This window comes from Schistocerca gregaria, chromosome 9, assembly GCF_023897955.1.
Source record: "Schistocerca gregaria isolate iqSchGreg1 chromosome 9, iqSchGreg1.2, whole genome shotgun sequence".
NCBI lineage: Eukaryota > Metazoa > Arthropoda > Insecta > Orthoptera > Acrididae > Schistocerca > Schistocerca gregaria.
The window spans coordinates 100,592,542-100,617,543 of NC_064928.1; positions in this window are offsets into that span (position 1 = coordinate 100,592,542).

Sequence of the window (25,002 nt, forward strand, 5' to 3'; positions counted from 1 at the left end):
TCCAACATTTCGACGGAATCCAAACTGATCCTCCACGAGGTCTGCATCTACCAGTTTTTCCATTCGTCTGTAAAGAATTCGCGTTAGTATTTTGCAGCCGTGGCTTATTAAACTGATAATTCGGTAATTTTCACATCTGTCAGCACCTGCTTTCTTTGGGATTGGAATTATTATATTCTTCTTGAAGTCTGAGGGTATTTCGCCTGTCTCATACATCTTGCTCACCAGCTGGTAGAGTTTTGTCATGACTGGCTCTCCCAAGGCCGTCAGTAGTTCTAATGGAATGTTGTCTACTCCGGGGGCCTTGTTTCGACTCAGGTCTTTCAGTACTCTGTCAAACTCTTCACGCAGTATCGTATCTCTCATTTCGTCTTCATCTACATCCTCTTCTATTTCCATAATATTGTCCTCAAGTACATCGCCCTTGTATAAACCTTCTATATACTCCTTCCACCTTTCTGCCTTCCCTTCTTTGCTTAGAACTGGGCTGCCATCTGAGCTCTTGATATTCATACACGTGGTTCTCTTCTCTCCAAAGGTCTCTTTAACTTCCCTGTAGGCAGTATCTATCTTACCCCTAGTGAGATAAGCTTCTACATCCTTACATTTGTCCTCTAGCCATCCCTGTTTAGCCATTTTGCACTTCCTGTCGCACTTCTTATACATATCAGTTACTAAGTGGAAATACTGTGAGGGGAAAGAAGTACTAGCCTCCTATTGGAGTGCGTGGAGAGAGAGCGATGGGGTGTGTGGGGGAGGGGGGGGGAGCAGATGGGCAGCAGAAGAGGCGGAAGGAATAGACGGGCACAGGCAGGGGGGGGGGGGACTTTCAGAAGAAAGGAAGAGGAGGAGATGGACAGAAAGACTTATTAAGAAGGAATCGACAGAGGGTATAAGGGTGGAGGAGGCAGACAGAAAGAGGGTGGTGGCGGGTATGGACAGAGAGGAAGGAACAGGTCGAAAGAGGGAGAGTGAAAGAGGAGATGGTCTAACTGTAGATTGGAGTAAATGTATATTCGGGCATTTTTATAAACATATATTTCACCGCGAGGATAACACTGCAAGGCAGAGATAGTGCTACATAATCGCCAGTACTACCAAAATGGCTGTATGAAAAATGTGAAGAAATCAAAAAAGATAGTTGGAAGGACAGACTCAGCATATAGGAAAGTCAAAACAACCTTCAGTCAAATAAGCAAGGGTGGTAACATTATGAGTGCTACCGCAATTCCATTGTTAAATGCAAAGAAGAGAGTGGATAGGTGGAAAGAGTACATTGAAGGCGTCTATGAGGGGGCAGATTTGTCTCATATGATAGAAGATGAAACAGGAGACTTAAGATCAAATAAGGTAGGAGGAATCGATAACATTCCATCAGAATTTCTAAAATCATTGGGGGAAGTGGCAACAAAACGATTATTCACGTTGGTGTGCAGAATGTATGGGTCTGGCAATATATCGTCTGACTTTCGGAAAAATATCGTCCACACAATTCCGAAGTCTGCAAGAGCTGACAAGTGCGAGAATTATCGCACAATCAGCTTAACAGCTCGTGCATTCAAGTTGCTGACAAGAATAATATACGGAAGAATGGTAAAGAAAATGCTGTATTAGATGACGATCAGTTTGGCTTTAGGAAAGATAAAGGTGCCAGAGAGGCAATTCTGACATTGCGGTTGGTAATGGAAGCAAGACTAAAGAAAATCAAGATACGTTCATAGGATTTGTCGATCTAGAAAAAGCGTTCGACAATGTAAAACGGAGCAAGATGCTCGAAATTCTAAGAAAAATAGGAATAAGCTATAGGAATAGGTGGGTAATATACAAGATATACAGACCAAGAGGGAATAACATGACTACTGGACGTCCATGAACAAAATTCTCGAATTAAAAAGGGTGTAAGATAGGGAGTAGTCGTTGGCCTCTACTGTTCAATCTGTACATTGAAGAAGCAACGTTAGAAATAAAAGAAAGGTTCAAGAGTGGAATTAAAATACAAAGGGTATCAATGATAAGATTCGCTGATAACATTGCTATCCTGAGTGAAAGTGAAGAAGAATTAAGCGATCTACGGAATGGAATGAACAGTCTAGTGAGAGTAGACTGAGAGTACAGACGAAAGTAACGAGAAGTAGCAGAAATGAGAACAGCGAGAAACTAAACATCAGTGTTGACGGTCACGAATTAGATGAAGTTAAGGAATTCTACTACCAAACAAACGGACTGAGAAAATGAGAACAGCGAGAAACTAAACATCAGTGTTGACGGTCACGAATTAGATGAAGTTAAGGAATTCTACTACCAAACAAACGGACTGAGAAAGGAAGACATCAAAAGCAGAGTAGCGCTAGCAAAAAGGGCTTCCCTGCCCAAGAGAAGTCTATTAGTACCAGATGCAGGACTTAATTTGAGTCAGAAATGTCTGAGAATGTACGTTTGGAGTACAGCGTTGTATGGTAGTGAAACATGGACCGGGAAAACTGGAACAGAAAATACTCGAAGGATTTGAGGTGTGGTGTTACAGACGAATCTCGAAAATTAGGTGGACTAATAAGATGAGGAATGCGAAAGTTTTTGTGCAGAATTGGAGAGGAAAGGAATAGGCGGAAAACACTGAGAAGGGGAAGGGACAGTATGATAGGACATGTTTTAAGACATGAGGGAATGACTTCCATGGTACTAGAGGGAGCAGTAGAAGGCAAAAGTGAAGAGGAAGACAGAGATTGGAATACGTCAAGCAAATAACTGAGGACGTAGGTTGCAAGTGCTACTCTGAGATGAAGAGGTAAGCACAGGAGAGGAATACATGGTGGGCCTCATCAAACCAGTTAGAAGACTGATGACCCAAAAAAATAAAAACTACAGAAACACATGTAACCTACTTGACAGCTGATAAAAGACTAAACATCTGATATGGCAACACTGTACATATATTTTTCAAATATGTTTTCAGATTTTGTTGTTGTGGTCTTCGCCCGCATCTCGTGGTCGTGCGGTAGCGTTCTCGCTTCCCGCGCCCGGGTTCCCGGGAACGATTCCCGGCGGGGTCAGGGATTTTCTCTGCCTCGTGATGGCTGGGTGTTGTGTGTTGTCCTTAGGTCAGTTAGGTTTAAGTAGTTCTAAGTTCAAGGAGACTGATGACCATAGATGTTACGTGCCATAGTGCTCAGAGCCATATTTTTTGTTGTCTTCAGTCCTGAGACTGGTTTGATGCAGCTCTCCGTGCTGCTCTACCCTGTGCAAGCTTCTTCATCTCCCAGTACCTACTGCAGCCTACACCCTTCTGAATCTGCTTAGTGTATTCATCTCTTGGTCTCCCTCTACGATTTTTACCCTCCACGCTGCCCTCCAATACTAAATTGGTGATCCCTTGATGCCTCAGAACATGTCCTACCAACCGATCCCTTCTTCTAGTCAAGTTGTGCCACAAACTTCTCTTCTCCCCAATCCGATTCAATACTTCCTCATTAGTTATGTGATCTACTCATCTAATCTTCAGCATTCTTATGTCGCACCACATTTCGAAAGCTTCTATTCTCTTCTTGTCCAAACTATTTATCGTCCATGATTCATGGATGGCTACACTCCATACTAATACTTTCAGAAATGACTTCCTGACACTTAAATCTATACTCGATGTTAACAAACTTCTCTTCTTCAGAAACGCTTTTCTTGCCATTGCCAGTCTACATTTTATATCCTCTCTACTTCGACCATCATCAGTTATTTTGCTCCCCAAGTAGCAAAACTCCTTTACTACTTTAAGTGTCTCACTTCCTAATCTAATTCCCTCAGCATCACCCGACTTCATTCGACTACATTCCATTATCCTCGTTTTGCTTTTGATGATGGTCATCTTATATCCTCCTTTCAAGACACTATCCATTCCGTTCAACTGCTCTTCCAAGTCCTTTGCTGTCTCTGACAGAATTACGATGTCATCGGCGAACCTCAAAGTTTTTCTTTCCACTCCATGAATTTTAATACCTACTCCGAATTTTTCTTTTGTTTCCTTTACTGCTTGCTCAATATACAGATTGAATAACATCGGGGAGAGGCTACAACCCTGTCTTGCTCCCTTCTCCACCACTGCTTCCCTTTCATGCCCCTCGACTCTTATAACTGCCATTTGGTTTCTGTACAAATTGTAAATAGCCTTTCGCTCCCTGTATTTTACCCCTGCCACCTTCAGAATTTGAAAGAGAGTATTCCAGTCAACATTGCCAAAAGCTTTCTCTAAGTCTACAAATGCTAGAAACGTAGGTTTGCCTTTTCTTAATCTAGCTTCTAAGATAAGCCGTAGGGTCAGTATTGCCTCACGTGTTCCAACATTTCTACGGAATCCAAACTGATCTTCCCCGAGGTCGGCTTCTACCAGTTTTTCCATTCGTCTGTAAAGAACTCGCAAAAGTATTTTACAGCTGTGACTTATTAAACTGATAGTTCGGTAACTTTCACATCTGTCAACACCTGCTTTCTTTGGGATTGGAATTATTACATTCTTCCTGATGTCTGAGGGTATTTCGCCTGTCTCATACATCTTGCTCACCAGATGGTAGAGTTTTGTCATGACTGGCTCTCCCAAGGCCGTCAGTAGTTCCAATGGAATGTTGTCGACTCCGGGGGCCTTGTTTCGACTCAGGTCTTTCAGTGCTCTGTCAAACTCTTCACTCAGTATCGTATCTCCCATTTCATCTTCATCTACATCCTCTTCCATTTCCATAATATTGTCCTCAAGTACATCGCCCTTGTATAGACCCTCTATATACTCCTTCCACCTTTCTGCTTTCCCTTCTTTGGTTAGAACTGGGTTTCCATCTGAGCTCTTAATATTCATACAAGTGGACCTCTTTTCTCCAAAGGTCTCTTTAATTTTCCTGTTGCAGTATCTATCTTACCTCTAGTGAGATAAGCCTCTACATCCTTACATTTGTCCTCTAGCCATCCCTGCTTAGCCATTTTGCACTTGCTGTCGATCTCATTTTTGGACGTTTGTATTCCTTTCTGCCTGCTTCATTTACTGCATTTTTATATTTTCTCCTTTCATCAATTAAATTCAATATTTCTTCTGTTACCCAAGGATTTCTACTAGCCCTAGTCTTTTTACCTACTTGATCCTCTGCTGCCTTCACTACTTCATCCCTCAAAGCTACCCATTCTTCTTCTGTTGTATGTCTTTCCCCCATTCCTGTCAATTGCTCCCTAATGCTCTCCTTGAAACTCCGTACAACCTCTGGTTCTTTTAGTTTATCCAGGTCCCATCTCCTTAAATTCCCACCTTTTTTGCAGTTTCTTCAGTTTTAATCTACAGGTCATAATCAATAGATTGTGGTCAGAGTCCACATCTGCCCCTGGAAATGTCTTACAATTTAAAACCTGGTTCCTAAATCTCTGTCGTACCATTATATAATCTATCTGAAACCTGTCAGTATCTCCAGGCTTCTTCCATGTATACAGCCTTCTTTTATGATTCTTGAACCAAGTGTTACCTATGATTAAGTTGTGCTCTGTGCAAAATTCTACCAGGCGGCTTCCTCTTTCATTTCTTTGCCCCAGTCCATACTCACCTACTACGTTTCCTTCTCTCCCTTTTCCTACTACCGAATTCCAGTCACCCATGACTATTAAATTTTCGTCACCCTTCACTATCTGAATAATTTCTTTTATTTGATCATACATTTCTTCAATTTCTTCGTCATCTGCAGAGCTAGTTGGCATATAAACTTGTACTACTGTAGTAAGTGTGGGCTTCGTATCTATCTTGGCCACAATAATGCGTTCACTATGCTGTTTGTAGTAGGTTACCCGCATTCCTATTTTCCTATTCATTATTAAACCTACTCCTGCATTACCCCTATTTGATTTTGTGTTTATAACCCTGTAGTCACCTGACCAGAAGTTTTGTTCCTCTTGCCACCGAACTTCACTAATTCCCACTATATCTAACTTTAACCTATCCATTTCCCTTTTTAAATTTTCTAACCTACCTGCCCGATTAAGGGATCTGACATTCCACGCTCCGACCCGTAGAACGCCAGTTTTCTTTCTCCTGATAACGACATCCTCTTGAGTAGTCCCCGCCCGGAGATCCGAATGGGGGACTATTTTACCTCCGGAATATTTTACCCAAGAGGATGGCATCATCATTTAATCATACAGTAAAGCTGCGTGCCCTCGGGAAAAATTACGGCTGTAGTTTCCCCTTGCTTTCAGCCGTTCGCAGTACCAGCACAGCAAGGCTGTTTTGGTTATTGTTACAAGGCCAGATCAGTCAATCATCCAGACTGTTGCCCCTGCAACTACTGAAAAGGCTGCTGCCCCTCTTCAGGAACCACACGTTTGTCTGGCCTCTCAAAAGATACCCCTCCGTTGTGGTTGCACCTATAATTTTCAGCATTCTTCTGTAGCACCACATTTCGATTGCTTCTATTCTCTTCTTGTCCAAACTATTTGTCGTCCATGTTTCACTTCAATACATGGCTGCATTCCATACAAATACCTTCAAAAACGACTTCCTGACAAATCTATACTCGATGTTAACAAATTTCTCTTCTTCAGAAACGCTTTCCTTGCCATTACCAGTCTACATTTTATATCCTCTCTACTTCTACCTTCATCACCTATTTTACTCCCCAAATAGCAAAACTCCTTTACTAAAAATAGTAGTAAAACTGCCACATGAAGTCTCATTTCCTAATCTAATTCCCTCAGCATCACCCGACTTAATTCGACTACTTTCCATTGTCCCCTTTTTCTTTTTGTTGATGTTCATCTTATATCCTCCTTACAAGACACTGTCCATTCCGTTCAACTGCTCTTCTTTTGTTTCCTTACTGCTTGCTCAATATACAGATTAAACAAAATCGGGGACAGGCTACAACCCTGTCTCACTCCCTTTCCAACCACTGCTTCCCTTTCATGCCCCTCCACTCTTATAACTGCCATCTGGTTTCTCTACAAATTGTAAATAGCCTTTCGTTCCCTATATTTTACCCTGGCACCTTTAGAATTTGAAGGAGAGTATTCCAGTTTTCCAATACACCAACGAAAAAATTGCACGAACCGGAGTATTACAAATTATGAAATACCCTTAGTACTTTGAAGACACTGTAATATCCAATTCTACGGGCGAAATTTTGTTTATTGAAATTTTGTATTGAAATTAACGTCATTATGCTATCCGCTGTAATTAACATCGCAAATCGTGATGACATAGATATTATACTGCCAATGCATGTTGTGACATTTCTGTCCTTTGGAGCCATGATATCCCATTCAATAAGCTTCACTTAATAGCTTAGTTCAGACTGCATTATGCAGTGTGGTCTGAGAGGCAGGCAACATATGAAACAGTGAGTACCAGTTCCGTGAGAAACTGATGCAGGTGAATAGGAGCACAATCTGATTGAGTGGCGACAACACGAGCCAACGACATAAATCTGTAATTTTCATTTGTTAATATTTTTCAAAGTATAACGCAGATTCAGTTGTCTCTCATGGCAATTAACCTTTCCATAGTAAGCTAACATCCACTCAATTCAGACGTCATTTCAATAACAACTCTCTACATCTACATCTAAATCTACATACATATTCCGCAATCCACCATACGGTGCGTGGCGGAGGGTACTCGTACCACAACTAGTATCTTCTCTCCCTGTTCCACTCCCAAACAGAACGAGGGAAAAATGACTGCCTATATGCCTCTGTACGAGACCTAATCTCTCTTATCTTATCTTTGTGGTCTACCCGCGAAATGTAAGTTGGCGGCAGTAAAATTGTACTGCATTCAGCCTCAAGTGGTGGTTTTCTAAATTTCCTCAGTATCGATTCACGAAAAGAACGCCTCCTTTCCTCCAGAAACTCCCACCCAATTTCCTGAAGCATTTCCGTTAACACTCGCGTGATGATCAAACCTACCAGTAACAAATCTTGCAGCCCGCCTCTGAATTGCTTCTATGTCCTCCCTCAATCCGACCTGATAGAGATCCCAAACGCTCAAGCAGTACTCAAGAATAGGTCGTATTAGTGTTTTATAAGCGGTCTCCTTTACAGATGAACCGCATCTTCCCAAAATTCTACCAATGAACCGAAGACGACTAACCGCCTTCCCCACAACTGCCATTACATGCTTGTCCCACTTCATATCGCTCTGCAATGTTACGACCAAATATTTCATCGACGTGACTGTGTCAAGCGCTACACTACTAATGGAGTATTCAAACATTACAGGATTCTTTTTCCTATTAATCTGCATTAATTTGCATTTATCTATATTTAGAGTTAGCCGCCATTCTTTATACCAATCACAAATCCTGTCCAAGTCATCGTGTACCCTCCTACAGTCACTCAACGACAACACCTTCCCGTACACCACAGCATCATCAGCAAACAGCCGCTCATTGCTGTCCGCCCTATCCAAAAGATCATTTATGTAGACAGAAAACAACAGCGGACCTACCACACTTCCCTGAGAGATGATACCCTCACCTCCGATGAACACTCACCATCGAGGACAACGTACTGGGTTCTATTACTTAAGAAGTCTTCGAGCCACTCACGTACTTGGGAACCAATCCCATATGCTCGTACCTTAGTTAGGAGTCTGCAGTGGGGCACCGAGTCAAACGCTTTCCGGAAGTCAAGGAATATGGCATCCGTCTGATACCCTTCATCCATGTTTCGCAAGATATCGTGTGAAAAAAGGGCGAGTTGCGTTTCGCTGGAGCGGTGCTTTCTAAAGCCGTGCTGATGCATGGACAGCAACTTCTCTGTCTCAAGGAAATTCATTATATTCGAGCTGAGGATATGTTCGAGAATCCCGCAACAAACCGATGTTAAGGATGTTGGTCTGTAATTTTGAGGATCCGTCCTTCTACCCTTCTTATATACAGGCGTCACCTGCGCTTTTTTCAGTCGCTCGGGAATTTACGTTGGGCAAGAGATTCGCGATAAATGCAAGCTAAGCAAGGAGCCAATGCTGTAGAGTACTCTCTGTAAAACCGAATTGGAATCCCATCAGGACCTGGCGATTTATTTATTTTCAGCCCATTCAGCTGCTTCACAACCCCAGGGATGTCTATCACTATGTCCTCCATACGGGAATCTGTACGAGACTCAAACGGCGGTATGTTTGTACGATCCTCCTGCGTGAAAGATTTCTCAAATGCTTAATTTAAAATTTCAGCTATTGTTTTGCTGTCTTCCGTTACCAGGCCAGACTGATCAGTGAGTGACTGGATGGAAGCCTTCGACCCGCTTACCGATTTTACGTAAGACCAGAATTTCCCTGGGCTTTCAGCAAGATCTTTTGCTAAGGTAACATTGAGAGTAGTAGATATTCAGAGGAGGAAATTTGTGCGCCTGCCTGTCTAGCGTAAGTACTTGTGCCAATTTTTAAGTCGAGTTTGGGACGGCGGGTCATAAGGCGCAGTTCGGTATATAGGGACCTCACGATTAAGCTCTGAGTTCCGTTCCGTATAGTGTGACCTTTAGTAGAGTTGTACAACTACCGTAGGCTGCCGTAAGCGAGCGTAGACTGCTGCAGCTTTTGTAATATATTTGGTCAGTTAAGATCATAATCGCGTTACCGTTATGTTAGGCGTGTTGCATAGCTATCGGGCGTTATTGGATGCCGATCGTTTTGTTTGTGTAAGCTATCAGTGTCTTACTAGATTCCCTTAGAAACCAGATACGGTGGACCGTGTACAAAATGAGTGAAGGTACATAAAGGGACGTGTAACCTATGGAATATTTTTGTTCGATGCAGTTATCCGTTATTAAAAATAAACAGTACTCATAGAAGCATTGAAATGTAAATGCTAAAATCAAATTTTATTCGAAAATTGTTGGTTCCTAACGCGGAACAGAGGGATGTTGCATTTGAAAGAAAAACAAAAAACAAAAAGTCAGTACAGAGTTATTATACAGCGATAGAAAATGCTATTTCATCAAAAAAGGAACAATTAAAATAAACCGCAAAGTCGAAAAGAAACATCAAACATCGCTTCAACACATCATCAACCTTTTTTTTCATCATCAGTCTTCTGACTTGTTCGACCATGGAAGTCATTTCCTGACGTCTTAACAGATGTCTTATCAGCCTCTCCCTTCTCCTTGTCAGTGTTCTTCACATATTCCTTTACCCTGCAATTCCTTACTTATATAAAAGAAATCCCTGTTTCTCAAAAAAATGTTTTAAATGGCTCTGAACACTATGGGACTTAACTTCTGAGGTCATCAGTCCCCTAGAACTTGGAACTACTTAAACCTAACTATCCTAAGGACATCACACACATCCATGCCCGAGGCAGGATTCAAACATGCGACCGTAGCGGTCGCGGGGTTACAGAATGTAGCTCCTAGGACCGCTCGGCCACCTTGGCTGGCTTTTGTTTTTCATAAACAACTTTCACACTCACCGACAATAATAGAGTACTCTTACCTTCGAGCGCGATGAACAACATTCCATTCGCTACAAAACAGCAGTATTTACATAGATCGTTTTATGTTTATTCCTGTAAACTGAATTTGATCAAAATTAATTACTCTGACTGCATAACTGCTCAGAAGTTCGCGATCAACCAATATTTATTGCTTTCAAAACAATTCACACAGGAATGACTATACTGAATGACGTGCGATTGTAGTTATATGCAAAATAAGGAAACTGACAAATAAAATGAAAGAGAAGTCGCCGTTTCCCACTTTCTCTCATACACATTCACTTATGTTTCTTTCCTTACCAATGCTACCAATACTGCTGGTAACTCTGCAGTTTACTGCGTACAAAAACTACGGAACCGTAGTTTTGGCACACTAAATACACTCCTGGAAATTGAAATAAGAACACCGTGAATTCATTGTCCCAGGAAGGGGAAACTTTATTGACACATTCCTGGGGTCAGATACATCACATGATCACACTGACAGAACCACAGGCACATAGACACAGGCAACAGAGCATGCACAATATCGGCACTAGTACAGTGTATATCCACCTTTCGCAGCAATGCAAGCTGCTATTCTCCCATGGAGACGATTGTAGAGATGCTGGATGTAGTCCTGTGGAACGGCTTGCCATGCCATTTCCACCTGGAGCCTCAGTTGGACCAGCGTTCGTGCTGGACGTGCAGACCGCGTGAGACGACGCTTCATCCAGTCCCAAACATGCTCAATGGGGGACAGATCCGGAGATCGTGTTGGCCAGGGTAGTTGACGTACACCTTCTAGAGCACGTTGGGTGGCACGGGATACATGCGGACGTGCATTGTCCTGTTGGAACAGCAAGTTCCCTCGCCGGTCTAGGAATGGTAGAACGATGGGTTCGATGACGGTTTGGATGTACCGTGCACTATTCAGTGTCCTCTCGACGATCACCAGAGGTGTACGGCCAGTGTAGGAGATCGCTCCCCACACCATGATGGCGGGTGTTGGCCCTGTGTGCCTCGGTCGTATGCAGTCCTGATTGTGGAGCTCACCTGCACGGCGCCAAACACGCATACGACCATCATTGGCACCAAGGCACAAGCGACTCTCATCGCTGAAGACGACACCTCTCCATTCGTCCCTCCATTCACGCCTGTCGCGACACCACTGGAGGCGGGCTGCACGATGTTGGGGCGTGAGCGGAAGACGGCCTAACGGTGTGCGGGACCGTAGCCCAGCTTCATGGAGACGGCTGCGAATGGTCCTCGCCGATACCCCAGGAGCAACAGTGTCCCTAATTTGCTAGGAAGTGGCGGTGCGGTCCCCTACGGCACTGCGTAGGATCCTACGGTCTTGGCGTGTATCCGTGCGTCGCTGCGGTCCGGTCCCAGGTCGACTGGCACGTGCACCTTCCGCTGACCACTGGCGACAACATCGATGTTCTGTGGAGACCTCACGCCCCACGTGTTGAGCAATTCGGCGGTACGTCCATCCGGCCTCCCGCATGCCCACTATACGCCCTGGCTCAAAGTCCGTCAATTGCACATACGGTTCACGTCCACGCTGGTGCGGCATGCTACCAGTGTTAAAGACTGCGATGGAGCTCCGTATGCCACGGCAAACTGGCTGACACTGACGGCGGCGGTGCACAAATGCTGCGCATCTAGCGCCATTCGACGGCCAACACCGTGGTTCCTGGTGTGTCCGCTGTGCCGTGCGTGTGATCATTGCTTGTACAGCCCTCTCGCAGTGTCCGGAGCAAGTATGGTGGGTCTGACACACCAGTGTCAATGTGTTCTTTTTTCCATTTCCAGGAGTGTACATTGTGGTAATTACATTTAAAAACCAATACACACATGTAGAGTTGCGCTGCACCAAAACTGCGGTTCCGTAGTTTTGGTACAGCGCAACTCTACATGTGTTTATTGGTTTTTAACTGTAATTACCACAATATATTTAGTGTACCAAAATTATAAGTGTTGCACGTATAAAAGTGAGACGCTGCAGGCGTATGTCTATAAAGAGTTTTGTTGGTAGTTTGTGCCTTTGTCTGCTAACACCCAACCTCCAGATGTCAGACTGTCAAGTTTGTGCCAAAAACTGAATGTCGACAGAGTATCAACTGCGAGATATTTTGTGCTGTGTGCTGTCGTACAGGAAAACTTTTGGAAGCGGTGAGCAATAAGTAACACCTGACCTAAGGAGCACAGAAAAAGCGTAACTGTGAGTGTCGCAGAGAGCTCCTCAGGGGCTGTCGGTAGATGGTTACTTTTTCGTAGCGAGGGCCCCGAGTTACGGCCCGGATCGTGCCAGTTTTTCTACTGTAGTACGTGTGAAACTGTCATATGAGACAACATGTTCATGACACGCAAAATGTTTATTCGAGAGTTTATAGCAATGTTCTACTGGCCGTCGCTTTCGCTTGGCTTGTTTGAAAGTACCAGACCTAAAGAGTACATCTGTAGTTTCACAGGATAAACACAAACAATCGGAACAGAAGAATAAACAAACAGTTGCATCACATGGGGAGAAATGTTAATAGCAGTAATAATAACAACAGTAATAATAATAATAATAATAATAACAATTTGGAGTAGTGAAATGGAGTAACACAGACCTAGAAGCACTCAATACACTTACACGATCACAATGCCACAAATATAGAATACATCACATACATTCAGCAACAGAAAGATTCACATTAAGCAGAAAGGAAGGAGGGAGGGGATTTATCGACATAAAAAACCTACATTATGGACAGGTAGACAATTTAAGAAAATTCTTTCTACAACGAGCAGAAACTAGCAAAATACACAAAGCAATCACTCATATAAATACATCGGCTTCACCATTGCAATTTCATAACCACTTCTACAAGCCTTTAGATCACATAACATCAACAGATACTAAGAAAGTAAATTGGAAAAAGAAAACACTACATGGCAAGCACCCGTATCATCTAACACAACCACACATCGATCAAGACGCATCCAACACATGGCTATGAAAAGGCAATATATACAGTGAGACGGAAGAATTCATGATTGCAATACAGGATCAAACAATAAACACCAGATATTACTGCAAGCATATTATTAAAGATCCCAATAAAACAACAGATAAATGCAGACTTTGCAAACACCAAATAGAAACAAGACATCACATCACAAGCGGATGTACAATACTAGCAAATACAGAATACACCAGAAGACATGACAATGTAGCAAAAATAATACATCGACAACTTGCCATACAACACAAACTAATAAAACAACACGTTCCCACATACAAGTATGCACCACAAAATGTACTGGAGAATGATGAATACAAATTATACTGGAAGAGAACCATTATAACAGATAAAACGTCACCATATAACAAACCTGACATCATACTCACCAATAAAAAGAAGAAATTAACACAACTAATCGAAATATCCATACCCAATACAACAAATATACAGAAGAAAACAGGAGAAAAATTGAAAAATACATTAAACTGGCTGAGGAAGTCAAGGACATGTGGCATCAGGATAAAGTTGACATTATACCAATTATACTATCAACTACAGGAGTCACACCACACAATATCCACCAGTACACCAACGCAATACAGCTACATCCAAACGTATATATACAATTACAGAAATCTGTATACATGTTCAATTACCTGAAAGTTCCTAAATGCAATGTAACATATACCGTACAGTTAAAAGGAAGTCAAGCTTGATCAAGGTCCACGTCACTTTCCATTTTTAACCAGACATAACGTCTGAGAAAGGAAAGAATAACAATAATAAGAATAACAACAATAATAAGTTTCTTTATTCTTATGTCCAGATTGTTTATTTTTATGGCGTGAAACTACAAATATACGCTTTAGGTCAATTACTATCATACACTACTGGCCATTAAACTTGCTACACCAAGAAGAAATGCAGATGATAAATGGGTATTCATTGGACAAATATATTATGCTATAACTGACATGTGATTACATTTTCGCGAAATTTGGGTGCATAGATCCTGAGATCCCAGAACAACCACCTCTGGCCGTAATAACGGCCTTGATACGCCTGGGCATTGACTCACACAGAGTTTGGATGGCGTGTACAGGTACTGCTGCCCATGCAGCTTCAACACGATACCACCTTTCGTCAAGAGTAGTGGCTGGCGTATTGTGACGAGCCAGTTGCTCGGCCACCATTGACCAGACGTTTTCAATTGGAGAGAAATCTGGAGAATGTGCTGGCCAGGGCACCAGTCGAACATTTTCTGTATCCATAAAGGCCCGTACAGGACCTGCAACATGCGCTCGTGCATTATCCTGCCGAAATGTAGGGTTTCGCAGGGATCGAATGAGGGGTAGAGCCACAGTTCGTAACACATCTGAAATGTAACGCCCACTGTTCAAAGTGCCGTCAATGCGAACAAGAGGTGACCGAGACGTGTAACCAATGGCATCCCATACCATCACGCCGGATGATACGCCAGAATGGCGATGACGAATACACGCTTACAATGTGTGTTCACCCCGATGTCGCCAAACAGGGATGCGACCTTCATGATGCTGTAAACAAAACTTGGATTCTTTTTGCCATTCGTGCACCCAGGTTCGTCGTTGAGTGCACCATCGCAGGAGCTCTTGTCTGTGATGCAGCATCAAGGGAAACCGCAGCCATGGTCTCCGAGCTGATAGTTCATGCTGCTGCAAACGTCGTCGAACTGTTCGTGTAGATGGTTGTCGTCTTGCAAACGTCCCCATCTGTTGACTCAGGGATCGAGACGTGGCTGCACGATCCCTTACACCCATGTGGATAAGATGCCTGTCATCTCGAGTGCTAGTGACGAGTCCGTTGGGATCCAGCACGGCGTTCCGTATTAACCTCCTGAACCCACCGATTCCATATTCTGCTAACAGTCATTGGATCTTGACCAACGCGAGCAGCAATGTCGCGAAACGATAAACTGCAATCGCGACAGGCTACAATCCGACTTTTATCAATGCGGAAACGTGATAGTACGCATTTCTCCTCTTTACACGAGGCATCACAACAACGTTTTACCAGGCGGTTAACTGCTGTTTGTGTATGAGAAATCGGTTGGAAGCTTTCCTCATATCAGCACGTTGTAGACGTCGGCACCGGCGCCAACCTTGTGTGAATGCTCTGAAAAGCTAACCACTTGCATATCACAGCATCTTCTTCCTGTCGATTAAATTTCGCGTCTGTAGCACGTCATCTTCGTGGTGCAGCAATTTTAATGGCCAGTAGCGTATCAACGAAGCCAATAAAACACTGCTATAAATTCCGAACAGTTCTTTTATATGCGAGGAACATGTTGTACCATATAAGGGTTTCAAAATCACTACAATACAAAACCTGGCCTGCCCCGGGCTCGAATTCGAACCTCTTGGTACGACCAGGTAATGCTCTATTGACTTCCCCGCGCGAGCTCCACGCGACAGGTGCTCACCTGAGGCAGGTCAGGTGTTAATTATTGTTTACCGTTTACGCTCTTTCTACTGTACTACAGCACATACTATATCAGAGTTTTGGTTTATACTCTGTCGATGTACAATGTATGGTACCGACCTGACTGTCTGACATCTGGAGGTTTGTGTGTAAGTGATTTGACCGGTAATTAAAGAAAACCCTCTGGCTTCCAGCATTGACGTTTGCTTGATTATCTCGTGGCACTGACATTCTTAGTGAAATTTTTAGTTTGTCTTATAACCTCACATCAACAATAATGAACTTCTTGAAACAACATCGGGTGAGTGGGCACAGCATTCCATCGTCGTTCCATTTTTATCGACGTAATGTCTCTACCCTATTTAAAAAAAACACATTATCAGTTTTCCGTCGTGTGATGGTCTAGAGCAGGGGTCTCCAAACTACGGCACGCGGGCCGAAACCGGCCCGCGAGAGCCAGCAACGGCCCGCGTTAGCTGGCCGGACATCCCCCGGTATCCGGCCCGCCAAATATTTGAGGTGCTACCTATACTGCCAACAATTGAGTTTCGAGGCTTATCGCGACCAGTACACCGCGTCATTGGCTCTGCTACTCGCTACAAGACTGTTGTTGTTGTTGTTGTTGTCTTCAGTCCTGAGACTGGTTTGATGCAGCTCTCCATGCTACTCTATCCCGTGCAAGCTGCTTCATCTCCCAGTACCTACTGCAACCTACATCCTTCTGAATCTGCTTGGTGTACTCATCTCTCGGTCTCCCTCTACGATTTTTACCCTCCACGCTGCCCTCCAATGCTAAATTTGTGATCCCTTGATGCCTCAAAACATGTCCTACCAACCGATCCCTTCTTCTAGTCAAGTTGTGCCACAAACTTCTCTTCTCCCCAATCCTATTCAATACCTCCTCATTAGTTACGTGATCTATCCACCTTATCTTCAGTATTCTTCTGTAGCACCACATTTCGAAAGCTTCTATTCTCTTCTTGTCCAAACTAGTTATCGTCCATGTTTCACTTCCATACATGGCTACACTCCAAACAAATACTTTCAGAAACGACTTCTTGATACATAAATCTATATTCGATGTTAACAAATTTCTCTTCTTCAGAAACGCTTTCCTTGCCATTGCCAGTCTACATTTTATATCCTCTCTACTTCGACCATCATCAGTTATTTTACTTCCTAAATAGCAAAACTCCTTTACTACTTTAAGTGTCTCACTTCCTAATCTAATTCCCTCAGCATCACCCGATTTAATTTGACTACATTCCATTATCCTCGTTTTGCTTTTGTTAATGTTCATCTTATATCCTCCTTTCAAGACACTGTCCATTCCGTTCAACTGCTCTTCCAAGTCCTTTGCCGTCTCTGACAGAATTACAATGTCATCGGCTAACCTCAAAGTTTTTACTTCGTCTCCATGAATTTTAATACCTACTCCAAATTTTTCTTTTCTTTCCTTTACTGCTTGCTCAATATACAGATTGAATAACATCGGGGAGAGGCTACAACCCTGTCTCACTCCTTTCCCAACCACTGCTTCCCTTTCATGCCCCTCGACTCTTATTACTGCCACCTGATTTCTGTACAAATTATAAATAGCCTTTCGCTCCCTGTATTTTACCCCTGCCACCTTTAGAATTTGAAAAAGAGTATTCCAGTCAACACTGTCAAAAGCTTTCTCTAAGTCTACAAATGCTAGAAACGTAGGTTTGCCTTTTCTTAATCTTTCTTCTAAGATAAGCCGTAGGGTCAGTATTGCCTCACGTGTTCCAACATCTCGACGGAATCCAAACTGATCCTCCCCGAGGTCTGCATCTACCAGTTTTTCCATTCGTCTGTAAAGAATTCGCGTTAGTATTTTGCAGCCGTGGCTTATTAAACTGATAGTTCGGTAATTTTCACATCTGTCAGCACCTGCTTTCTTTGGGATTGGAATTATTATATTCTTCTTGAAGTCTGAGGGTATTTCGCCTGTCTCATACATCTTGCTCGCCAGCTGGTAGAGTTTTGTCATGACTGGCTCTCCCAAGGCCGTCAGTAGTTCTAATGGAATGTTGTCTACTCCGGGGGCCTTGTTTCGACTCAGGTCTTTCAGTGCTCTGTCAAACTCTTCACGCAGTATCGTATCTCCCATTTCGTCTTCATCTACATCCTCTTCTATTTCCATAATATTGTCCTCAAGTACATCGCCATTGTATAAACCTTCTATATACTCCTTCCACCTTTCTGCCTTCCCTTCTTTGCTTAGAACTGGGCTGCCATCTGAGCTCTTGATATTCATACACGTGGTTCTCTTCTCTCCAAAGGTCTCTTTAATTTTCCTGTAGGCAGTATCTATCTTACCCCTAGTGAGATAAGCTTCTACATCCTTACATTTGTCCTCTAGCCATCCCTGTTTAGCCATTTTGCACTTCCTGTCGATCTCATTTTTGAGACGTTTGTATTCCTTTTTGCCTGCTTCATTTACTGCATTTTTATATTTTCTCCTTTCATCAATTAAATTCAATATTTCTTCTGTTACCCAAGGATTTCTAGCAGCCCTCGTCTTTGTACCTACTTTATCCTCTGCTGCCTTCACTACTACATCCCTCAGAGCTACCCATTCTTCTTCTACTGTATTTCTTTCCCCTATTCCTGTCAATTGTTCCCTTATGCTCTCTCTGAAACTCTGTACAACCTCTGGTTCTTTCAGTTTATCCAGATCACATCTCCTTAATTTCCCACATTTTTGCAGTTTCTTCAGTTTTAATCTACAGGTCATAACCAATAGATTGTGGTCAGAGTCCACATCTGCCCCTGGAAATGTCTTACAACTTATAACCTGGTTCCTAAATCTCTGTCTTACCATTATATAATCTATCTGATACCTTTTAGTATCTCCAGGGTTCTTCCACGTATACAACCTTCTTTCATGATTCTTAAACCAAGTGTTAGCTATGATTAAGTTGTGCTGTGTGCAAAATTCTACTAGGCTGCTTCCTCTTTCATTTCTTAGCCCCAATCCATATTCACCTACTATGTTTCCTTCTCTCCCTTTTCCTACACTCGAATTCCAGTCACCCATTACTATTAAATTTTCGTCTCCCTTCACTATCTGAATAATTTCTTTTATTTCATCGTACATTTCTTCAATTTCTTCATCATCTGCAGAGCTAGTTGGCATATAAACTTGTACTACTGTAGTAGGTGTGGGCTTCGTATCTATCTTGGCCACAATAATGCGTTCACTATGCTGTTTGTAGTAGCTTACCCGCATTCCTATTTTCCTATTCATTATTAAACCTACTCCTGCATTACCCCTATTTGATTTTGTGTTTATAACCGTGTAGTCACCTGACCAGAAGTCTTGTTCCTCCTGCCACCGAACTTCACTAAATCCCACTATATCTAACTTTAACCTATCCATTTCCCTTTTTAAATTTTCTAACCTACCTGCCCGATTAAGGGATCTGACATTCCACGCTCCGATCCGTAGAACGCCAGTTTTCTTTCTCCTGATAACGACATCCTCCTGAGTAGTCCCCGCCCGGAGATCCGAATGGGGGACTATTTTACCTCCGGAATATTTTACCCAAGAGGATGCCATCATCATTTAATCATACAGTAAAGCTGCATGTCCCCGGGAAAAATTACGGCTGTAGTTTCCCCTTGCTTTCAGCCGTTCGCAGTACCAGCACAGCAAGGCCGTTTTGGTTAATGTTGCAAGGCCAGATCAGTCAATCATCCAGACTGTCGCCCTTTGCAACTACTTAAAAGGCTGCTGTCCCTCTTCAGGAACCACATGTTTGTATGGCCTCTCAACAGATACCCCTCCGTTGTGGTTGCACCTACGGTACGGCCATCTGTATCGCTGAGGCACGCAAGCCTCCCCACCAACGGCAAGGTCCATGGTTCATGGGGGTGGCTACAAGACTACATAACTAAATTTATTGTTGCGCCGCTTGAAATAACATTGCGTTGACATACTCTACCTCTGTTACGTCTTGCAGTAATAGTGTTGCTAACAATGATTTTGAGATTTCGTTAACTTTGCAGGACGAATTTGCAGTGAGATACTTTTTTGTCGGTGAAATTCGCCAGAATAGAATACGGCAGAATTTCGGTCAGGTACGTCCACCAATCAAAATTATGTAATTAAATACAAATTGTAGTTCATTTCAGTGCTAGCTATTAGCACAACCTTAGATTTTTGCGATTTCATCTTTCCTTTAGTCTTACATTACGGTGACCACGGAGTGCTAGGGTGCTTTAATCCCATTAGGTAGATCTTGGCCCTTATGACTTCGTGGAGGCGCCAGTGTGGCCCGCGGAGTAAAAAGTTTGGAGACCCTGGTCAAGAGAGAGCCGTAGAAATTCTGCCGGGTCTCGAACCCGGATGCTCCGCTTCTCTTAAATGGTTGCCTTAACCCCCATACTCATACGGATACGCTTTCTGTCCGACCCAAATTCTCAACTTACAGCACGCTTCAGTGCAGCGTTGCCCGTCCATTAACGACCTACTCGCAAGTAATTGATTCCCCTGTCCAAGAGAGTACAAGTAGCAAACATAGGCATTAAGGTGAGAAAAGAATTCTTAGAATGTACTTTTTGAGCATTGTATTGCACGGTAGCGAAACATGGACTGTGAGAAAACAGGAACAGAAGAGAATTTGAGATGTGGCGCTAAAGAAGAAAGTCAGGTGGACTGATTAGGTAAGGAATGAGGACGTTATGTGCAGAATAAGTGAGGAAATAAATACAGGCCATTTTATTTTATGCACCCTGTACTTCCAAGGAGACTATAGTCTTAGCAACCAGGTCCATGTGAGCACAAACCTGAGTCTCGTAAAATATGCCAATGTAAGGAGATGTCCCCGCATAAGGAGGCGTCCACAACTGGTGAGCCTGCCGACCAACGAACCAGAGTACGTCGAGCAGTTCATTTCCCTCCAAACTGTACAGGGTGTTACAAAAAGGTACGGCGAAACTTTCAGGAAACATTCCTCACACACAAAGAAAGAAAATATGTTATGTGGACATGTGTCCGTAAACGCTTACTTTCCATGTTAGAGCTCATTTTATTACTTCTCTTCAAATCACATTAATAATGGAATGGAAACACACAGCAACAGAACGTACCAGCGTGACTTCAAACACTTTGTTACAGGAAATGTTCAAAATGTCCTCCGTTAGCGAGGATACATGCATCCACCCTCCGTCGCACGGAATCCCTGATGCGCTGATGCAGCCCTGGAGAATGGCGTATTGTATCACAGCCGTCCACAATACGAGCACGAAGCGTCTCTACATTTGGTACCGGGGTTGCATAGACAAGAGCTTTCAAATGCCCCCATAAAAGAGAGTCAAGATGGTTGAGATCAGGAAAGCTTGGAGGCCATGGAATTGGTCCGCCTCTACCAATCCATCGGTCACCGAACCTGTTGTTGAGAAGCGTACGAACACTTCGACTGAAATGTGCAGGAGCTCCATCGTGCATGAACCACATGTTGTGTCGTACTTGTAAAGGCACATGTTCTAGCAGCAAAGGTAGAGTATCCCGTATGAAATCGTGATAACTTGCTCCATTGAGCGTAGTGGAAATACATGGGGCCCAATCAAGACATCACCAACAATACCAGCCCAAACGTTCACAGAGGATTTGTTGATGACGTGATTGCACAATTGCGTGCGGATTCTCGTCAGCCCACACATGTTGACTGTGAAAATTTACAATTTGATCACGTTGGAATGAAGCCTCATCCGTAAAGAGAAAATTTGCACTGAAATGAGGATTGACACATTGTTGGATGAACCATTCGCAGAAGTGTAGCCGTGGAGGCCAATCAGCTACTGACATTGCCTGCACACACTGTATACGGTACGGAAACAACTGGTTCTCCCGTAGCACTCTCCATACAGTGATGTGGTCAACGTTACCTTGTACAGCAGCAACTTGTCTGACGCTGACATTAGGGTTATCGTCAACTGCACGAAGAATTGCCTCGTCCATTGCAGGTGTCCTCGTCGTTCTAGGTCTTCCCCAGTCGCGAGTAATAGGCTAGAATGTTGGGTGCTCCCTAAGACGCCGGTCAGTTGCTTCGAACGTCTTCCTGTCTGGACGCCTTCGTTCTGGAAATCTGTCTCGATAGAAACGTACCGCACCACAGCTATTGCCCCGTGCTAATCCATACATCAAATTGGCATCTTCCAACTCCGCATTTGTAAACATTGCACTGACTGCAAAACCACGTTCGTGATGAACACTAACCTGTTGATGCTACGTACTGATGTGCTTGATGCTAGTACTGTAGAGCAATGAGTCGCATGTCAACACAAGCACCGAAGTCAACATTATCTTCCTTCAATTGGGTCAACTAGCGCTGAATCGAGGAAGTACAGTACATACTGACGAATCTAAAATGAGCTCTAACTCGGAAAGTAAGCGTATCCGGACACATGTCCATATAACATCTTTTCTTTATTTGTTTGTGAGGAATGTTTCCTGAAAGTTTGGCCGTACCTTTTTGTAACACCCTGTAGATGAAAAGCACTGACCTGAATGGACAGGATTATAGGATATTTGTTAAAGAGATCAGGGACTAACTTCTATGGTACTACAGCGAGATGAAGAGGGCAAAAACTGTAGAGGAACACACGGATTGGAATACATCCGCCGGCCGATGTGGCCGAACGGTTCTAAGCGCTTCAGTCCGGAACCGCGCGACCGCTATGGTCGCAGGTTCGAATCCTGCCTCGGGCATGGGTGTGTGTGATGTCCTTAGGTTAGTTAGGTTTAAGTAGTTATAATTCTGGAGGACTGATGACCTCTGATGTTAAGTCCCATAGTGCTCAGAGTCATTGGAACCATTTTTTTTAATACATCCAGCAAATAATTGAAGACTACGTTACAAGTGCTACTCTGAGTTGGAAATGTTGACAGAGGACAGGAGCGCATGGCGGGTCACATCAAATCAGTCAGAAGATAAGAGGAGTTGAGACTATACCATGACTCAGAAAAGACGAGTTCAGACAATACGCCGACTACATCAGCATAGATACGTCAAGGAACGGTCATGTTCTTACAGAAGTGTACATATATGAGAGGTGTCTGTTCTGTCGGACATGGACTGTGCCGCTAAAAGTCACCAATTCCCACCCATCCTTTCCTTTGATTTCCGCATCCTCTAAACTCTTGAAATTGTTATTTTACTACATCAAATAGTATCAGATATTGGATTGTTGAATTTGCACTTGAACTTCCAAACACATTTAATCCGTACCTTCACGCTAAGATAATAAAACAAAGGTAAACGATTAATCATTTCTTCATTTCACAATTTGATAAAGACCTATTGCTCAGTTTGTAACCTCTCAATGTCATTCAGTACGATCACGACGAGACCCCGATATCGACGTTAGCACTCGTGGTGTCACTCGCCTTCACACATGGCAGTGGACGTTTGAAAATTCGTGGCGCCAGCTCAATGGTCGTCAATTGATTTAAATGTTATTCCCGGCTGACTCTTAATTCAATTGCTGCCACGGGGGTGAGGTGAAAGAACACATCCTGGTGATACCAGCATTATGCGTATTTAGATGTTCGATTAATCTGAATGGTTTGCAGTGTTCCAGCAATTCTATTCGAACTCTATGCTGATGTACCGACAAGGAACATTTTCGCAGAGGAACATGCAAGTACGTAATGGATGTTCAGTTTCTCAATACAGTTCGTCGCACTCACACGTTATACATCCGCTGTAAGAACAATTTCATGCATTTACATTTTTGGTGTCCCACAATATTGGTTGGCTAAATATTATGACGATACGATGCATACAACTTCCACAGATATTGTTTATCATGTAGTCAAGACTACGTAATGAAGCCAAAATCGTGGATAAAATTGAAATGTAGTTTGATAATTAACACTTCTCTTTTCACTAATTAAGTATGAAATATGAATCGGGATTAGAGGTGATTATCCTATCCTTCTTTTTTAGTACTTAAGGTCCCCGTTAATTGATATTTGGTAGTTAATAAGCGAACTATCTTTTATGCTGGCCCGTTGTTTGTATGAGTTACCCCCACAACCGTCCAAGGATAAGTTTCTATCAATGTTCCGCGCACATGCGTTTCACCATTTTATAAAATGCAGAATTACGTAAACTATAGCTTTCCGTTGCGGACCGGCCGCGGTGACCGAGCGGTTCTAGGCGCTGCAGTCTGGAACCGTGGGACCGCTACGGTCCCAGGTTCGAATCCTGCCTCGGGCATGGATGTGTGTGATGTCCTTAGGTTAGTTAGGTCTAAGTAGTTTTCAGTCTAGGGGACTGTTGGCCTCATAAGTTAAGTCCGATAGTGCTCAGAGCCATTTGGACCATTTTTTCCGTTGCGCACAACTTTCGTGGGTTCCACAACCATGAGAGTTTCCCAAGAGTATTTTTCCCAGCTAACACAAATTTAGAATTATGTTGTCGGATTCATTTTCACTTCACCCGACAATAAACGTCTGTGATCACTTCGTCACACGTAATGTATTTCAAACGTACTTGAAGAGTCTTTAAATAACCTGCTTAACGAATTTCGCACTGGCGTACCACTTTTTAATCGACCAGTCCGATCGCGATAACTAACGGTAGAGAGCTCAATAACGTGTTACATGTTCATTTATTTGTATTAAAAAACAAACGCGCCCCTATATCTTTCTGTCCCGCTTGGTGTTTGCTACTTTGCTTTTTATTACTTTTCATTACATTGCTTCTTAGTAATACTGAGCAGTTATTAAAGTTTCGAATTACTTTCCCCTTTTTAATTCTTCCCCGATTTTAGTTAGTATGATGCTAATTGACACGCCTGCCCACAAAGTACCGTTATAAGTTGTTGGGGATTTTATGACGTTAATGATATGTCCAAACGCGCATGCAAGCAGACATATATTTCCATGCTGCGTTCAAGCAAAGCAAATGAAATTGTAAGAGAAATTCGCGTCTAAAGCATATCATTCACATATCTTTACTTTTTTATTGGTGGTCGGCGTTTGTTAGTCGATTTCCATTTAATTGTTTTGCGTTTGTTTTCAAATTAAACATATCACAACTACTCGCACAGTTTTCTTGTAACAC